This window comes from Sminthopsis crassicaudata, chromosome 2 (assembly GCF_048593235.1).
Source record: "Sminthopsis crassicaudata isolate SCR6 chromosome 2, ASM4859323v1, whole genome shotgun sequence".
Classification (NCBI taxonomy): Eukaryota; Metazoa; Chordata; class Mammalia; order Dasyuromorphia; family Dasyuridae; genus Sminthopsis; species Sminthopsis crassicaudata.
In genome coordinates this window covers 433642364-433648363 of record NC_133618.1, presented here as the reverse complement: position 1 = coordinate 433648363, position 6000 = coordinate 433642364, and the positions used below count along the sequence as shown (strand labels likewise).

The 6000-nt window shown below is 51.5% G+C and overlaps 1 protein-coding gene across 2 annotated transcripts in view; it reads left to right on the top strand.

Moving 5' to 3' along the window:
• The first annotated feature begins 428 nt into the window (after positions 1-428).
• Positions 429-6000, top strand: part of RNF44 (ring finger protein 44) — a 45020-nt gene continuing 39448 nt past the window's right edge. Inside the window, exon 1 of one of the 2 annotated variants that reach the window (XM_074292187.1) lies at positions 429-564. The gene's annotated coding sequence lies outside the window, so the exon portion shown is untranslated. Of the gene's footprint in view, positions 565-1137; positions 2136-6000 lie in introns of those variants that run through there. The other variant, XM_074292188.1, reaches the window with a different exon arrangement.

The window sequence follows — 6000 nt, the reverse complement described above, 5'->3', positions numbered from 1 at the left end:
CAGCCCCCATCGCTGGCAGCACACCGATGCCCTTGGCACTTGCCCTTTCCCCAGCTCGGCCCAGCCCTCTTGGGGTGGACCTCTACAGCTGTATCCAGGCAGGCTTGGGGCCGAGGGAGTGAGACTCGGTAGCGGTTTGCAGTAGACCAGGAGTTACATCTTTTTGACCTCTTCTGCCCCACCTCCTCTCCCAGGGGCCGCAGATGGTGAGGCCCGCAGACCATTCCACTCTGTAGGGAGCACGGGGTGGGATTGAGGGGGCTGCGCAGCAGGAGCCGGGGCCCCGCGCTTCGAGGAGCAGATGGTGAGGTCCGCGGACCGTTCCACTAGGCGGCGGCCGGAGGGGGGGGAGGGAGGCAGGTAGCGGGCTGCTGGGGGAGGGGGGCGGGGGGGGGCCCGCTGGCAACAGGGCTGCCGAGGCAACATGACGAGAGGCTGAGCGCGCGGTGGCGCGCGGTCCAGAGAGTAACCGGGACTCGGGAGCGCTGCGGCCGTGAGCACACAGACCGAGGGACGCACTGGGGACCGGAGGATCCGTGCAACTGGAGCCCGTTGCCGAAGCAGGTAAGGCGCCCGAATCTGGCCTGGGTGTTCCAGAAGAGGAGGGGGGAGGGCGGGGAGTGCTGCGCCCGGACCCTACCCCGTACACCCCGGGAGCTGCAGCTCTGGGAACCCGGGGAACCCGTACTCTAGGACCGGCTGACTCTTCTAGCCCCGAGAAGGAAGAAGGGATGGTGGCACTCCCGCTGTCTCTCACTTCAGGAGCTAGGTCTCCCGCAGGCGCCCTCACCCACCCAGACTCCAGGACCGCGAATGAGAGGGGGTCGAGCCCTGGGGTGCTGCAGGAGGCGAAGAGCTGAGGGAGGAGGGCTAAGTCCCGGGGTCCTGGATCCACGAGGTCGACGGGTCAGCGGGGAGGGGGAGTGGCCGCTCGATCTTCGGGCCCCAGGCTGGGAAGGCGTGGAGGCGGAGGGAGCTGCCGGGGACCGAGGATGGGGGATGGGGGTCAGCTCAGCTCTGCTCTGGGGAAGCCAGCGGCGGAGGGGGTTCGTTGCTGGGGGACGGAAGAGAAGTTAGCTAAAAGCAGGGCCCCCTGAAAGGCTCCGGGGACTACCAGACAGATAGGATGGATGGTTACGTAAGGAGCAAGGGGAGGGAGCGCGCTGTATCCCCGTGCCCCCAGGCATAAGAAGGGATGCTGAGCCCTCCTAGGGCTCGGGTGCCGTGGGGCCCCGGCAGGACATCTCCACTGAGCCTGTGGGTGCGGTCCCTTTCGATCGGTGGCCGGGGGAGACTCAGGCTCACTCCGGGAGCTTCGTCTTGGGGGCAGGAAGACAGCTGGGTCTCCCTTTCTCTGGGGCGGGGGAGGGGATCGTCCTCCCATTCGTCGCCGTAGCGCCGCCCCCTTCGCTGAACTCCCGCATCTGAGCCCCCTCGCCGGGCCGCGGACTCTGGGATTCAGAGCCGGAGCACCTCTTCGGAACCATCTAGTCCCGTGTCCTCATTTATACACAAGCAAACTAAGGCACAGTGAAATGACTTGCCCAAGGTCACGCAAAGTAAGTAGCAGAGCTAGGATTCGAACCGTGGCCTTCTGACTGCAAATCCTGTGCCCTTTTCCGTACAAAGCGCTGCCTAAGTTGAGCGCCGGACGGGTTGCGTTGTCCGGGCGCTCAGGCCGGATGCGAACTTCCCCAGTTGAGCTGAGTGAGGAAGCTCTGCTGGGAGCTCGGATTTCCGAGTCCGCCCCTCCTCCTCCTTCCTGCCTCAGGACGCTTTCCCTTACCCGCGGACTCGCTGCCTCCGGCCTCCCCGCGAGACCACTTGCTGCAGCCCGAGCCGGGACAACTGAGCTTGGCAAAGGAGGCGTGCCTCCCACCAACTCCACTATCCCCAGAACTACAAGTTCCAGCATGCACCGCTCATCACTGCACGCTCCGCTACTGAGAAACTTGGGCTACGCTGAAAGCGGACGCTGCTCCGCGGCCGCGGGCTGAGCGCTGTCCCGGCTAACTGGCCTCCTTTCCCCAGCCCCAAACTTTACCGGTTGTGGCGGAAAGAAACTTGCACTCCGAGTAAAGACTCAGCTGATTTGGAGGCCCGGGTATTCTCCTAACCAGCTCTGAGAGCCTGAGGTCTCAGATTCCGCTTCTGTAAAACAGATAACGCTTGAGGGGAACTTTAAACCCTGTGGCGGGCGGTTGAGGAAGGGACCTGTTTTATTCTTGCTCCTTTTACGTTCTCTCCGATCTCCCGCCGGGAGGACTCGGAGCAGTGAGGGTATTCACCGAGAGGTGGATTTGGGAGGAAAAATGTCCTGGTAATAGCGCGGGTCCGAGGGGGTGCTTAAGAGACTATTCGGCCTCATTCCGTAGAGATTGGATGTCCTTTCCGGAATACAGGAGAGCCCTGCCTGGGGAGGGGAGCGGGAGACATTACTGAAAAGCATGGGCAGTTACAGATCAGTTCTAACCCCGCCGTCCTTGCTGAGTCTCTGGACCCTGAGTGGTTTTGAGCCGTGGGAACGAGGTCTCCCATGAATTGTAGAGAGGTTGCTTGGTGTGGGAATCAGGAGTCAGGGGATCTGGGTACAAATTGTAGCTGTGCTACTCATTAATTCTTGGATTAATCTCACCCAAGAACCCTTCCAACTCTAATCTCAATGCCTTAAAATGCATGGGGGAGGCAACCACACTCCCCACAGGTCAAATAAGGGCTCGGTGGTATTCTTGGGGTTTCTTTGGAGCAGAGTGGTTATTCATAATGGCCCACTATTTTATTCTCTTTTTTTTCCCCCTGAGGCTGGGGTTAAGTGACTTGCCCAGGGTCACACAGCTAGGAAGTGTTAAGTCTCTGAGGTCAGATTTGAACTCTGGTCCTCCTGAATTCAGGGCTGGTGCTTTGTCCACTGCGCCACCCAGCTGCCCCCCACTATTTTATTCTGGAGTAGATATGAAGAGGGGACCCCAGAACCCTGAAAATCCTTGAAGGAGAAAATCTCCTTCAAGGATTTTCAGAGTTCCGGGATCTCCTCTTCAAATAGGTCTCAAAAAGCTATGTGTCCACTTTGGTTCAGACGGTCCCTGAAGACCATGCATCTCCTTCTCAGAGAAACACTTTTTCTAAGAATGCACTGCAGTCCTCCTCCTTGAATAGAGTATGTCAGAAATGTTCTCTTGGGATAGATAATCCCCAAAGGACCACCATCTTTCCACTCCTGGGATAAATGATCCACAAGGATTCATTGTATCCCTTTCCCTGCAGCAGACAGTCCCCATGGTCTCTCTATTTCCCTTAGAGATATAATCAGTCTTGGCAGATACCTTTTGAACACCATCTATGAGCTTGTATTCAGAGTTGATGCTGTGAAACCAGGACAAATTTAACTTCCGACAGAAATGAGATAAGGATGAAGAAATTACAAAAAGAAATATGACTTACCCAATTCATATGGCTAATAAGTAGCTGAGCTAGGGTTCAACCCCTATCATTTAACTTCAAAATAAGGATTTTTTTTTCCCCATAAAAAGTGCTATTTTTTTCTTAACTTTCCCTAAAAGCACTAAAGGGAAGGAAGAATAGATAGTGTCATCAACCTACAAGGGATCTACAAGGAAGACTTAGACGAAGACTTAGACATCCCAGGAGCAACATAAGTAAGGAAGAAATTCTCAACAATCTGAGCTATCCAATAATGGAATGGACTGTTTTGAAAAGTAATGAACTTTCTGCCACTGGAGGTTTTCAGTTGTAAAATGGAATAGACAACTTCTAAAATCCTATCCAGCACTAAAAATTATGGTCCTTTAAGAATGATTGTACAACAAATAGGCAAAAAATCATTTGGAAGAAACATCCAAACGACCCAATTTCAGGAGAACTTCCTCTGTAGCACAGACACAACCCATTGATAAACGTTTATTAAGCTTCTACTATGCAGGGCACCCACTGTGTGCACAGAAGATACAAAAACAAAAGAGAATCTGCCCTCAGAGTTTACATTCTGATGGGAAGATATATCATATTCACAGAGAAATAAATAGAAAGTCATTTAGGAGGTTGTCTAGCTGCAGGATATGTTGTGAAAAGTGGGCTGAGCCCATTGGTTTGACTTGAACAGAACATGAGATTAGGATGGAAAGGTAGGGTTAGCAGCAGATTGTAGAGGGCTTCAACTGCTAGTCTTTCAGTGGAACCACTAGCTTCCTTTTGAAGGTGCAGTTCAAACATCACTTCCTTCAGGAAGTCTTTTCTGATTTCCTCCATGTATTAGTACCCCTCTCAAAAACAACTTTTTATTTTTGTGTATATCACATCTATTCCCATGTTTGTGATTGTGTCTGTGTATGTGTTCTACTAGCTGTTGCTCCTTCAGGGTATTCTGTCTCTTGCCTTCTCAGTTTTGTAAAGGCTGTTCCTGTTCCTGGAATGCTCAATGCATTCACCTCTTTGCACCTTTCTCCACCTCTAGCTATCTTTCAGTTGATGGAAGAGTGTAACGTGCTCTCCTGGCAATTACAATTACTAGTCTGTCCTGGACCCACCAGAGTACCTTTGACCACTGTCCTTTGCAGTGTGAGCTCTACCCGGCTCGCCTCCTCTGAGGCCTTCTAAGGTCTCTGGCCACAATCTCTTGAATCTATAGCTTAGTAACCGGTAGCGCACTCAAGAACAACCACGTGTAATCTTAAAAGCCTTTATTATACCTACTCACATAATGCCCTAACTGATGCCCTGACTTGTTGGTTCCCTGGTGAACACCTGGTCAGAAGACCCATGTGTTCACTACCAAAACCCTTACCTCTTTTGGCTATCCATCTTGGCTTGGCCACCCAGCTGGGGAGCCAGGGTGAACAGCAGGAGGTTAAAGAGGGCGGTTGCTGCCTGCAGTGGGCTTATATAGGGCCTGTGAGGTCACACACACAGCCAATCAGCGAGAGAGTCACCCATTACAAAACTATCTCAATATGGCCAGGATCCCGCCCAAGGGCAGTCCTAATATCCACAGAAAGTACTTCTGGGCCTCAATCCCGATGCACTGTGTCCGCCCATTTATCCTATCCAGCACTAAAAATTATGGTCCTTTAAGAATGATTGTACAACAAATAGGCAAAAAATCATTTGGAAGAAACATCCAAACGACCCAATTTCAGGAGAACTTCCTCTGTAGCACAGACACAACCCATTGATAAACGTTTATTAAGCTTCTACTATGCAGGGCACCCACTGTGTGCACAGAAGATACAAAAACAAAAGAGAATCTGCCCTCAGAGTTTACATTCTGATGGGAAGATATATCATATTCACAGAGAAATAAATAGAAAGTCATTTAGGAGGTTGTCTAGCTGCAGGATATGTTGTGAAAAGTGGGCTGAGCCCATTGGTTTGACTTGAACAGAACATGAGATTAGGATGGAAAGGTAGGGTTAGCAGCAGATTGTAGAGGGCTTCAACTGCTAGTCTTTCAGTGGAACCACTAGCTTCCTTTTGAAGGTGCAGTTCAAACATCACTTCCTTCAGGAAGTCTTTTCTGATTTCCTCCATGTATTAGTACCCCTCTCAAAAACAACTTTTTATTTTTGTGTATATCACATCTATTCCCATGTTTGTGATTGTGTCTGTGTATGTGTTCTACTAGCTGTTGCTCCTTCAGGGTATTCTGTCTCTTGCCTTCTCAGTTTTGTAAAGGCTGTTCCTGTTCCTGGAATGCTCAATGCATTCACCTCTTTGCACCTTTCTCCACCTCTAGCTATCTTTCAGTTGATGGAAGAGAAGGTCCTAGACCCTAGAGCAGGGTTTCCCCAGCCACCTTCTGCTATCACCACCCAACAAGCATACACTCTCTATGGAATGCCACAGAATCTAAATTGGAAGGGTCCATACCTAAAGAAAAACACCTTTTGTAACATTCCTATCAAAGCGTCTTCCAGCTTCCTGTTTTAAGAAACTCACTAGCTCCTTAGGCAAGCCATTCCATATTTGCACAGCTCTGATGTTTAG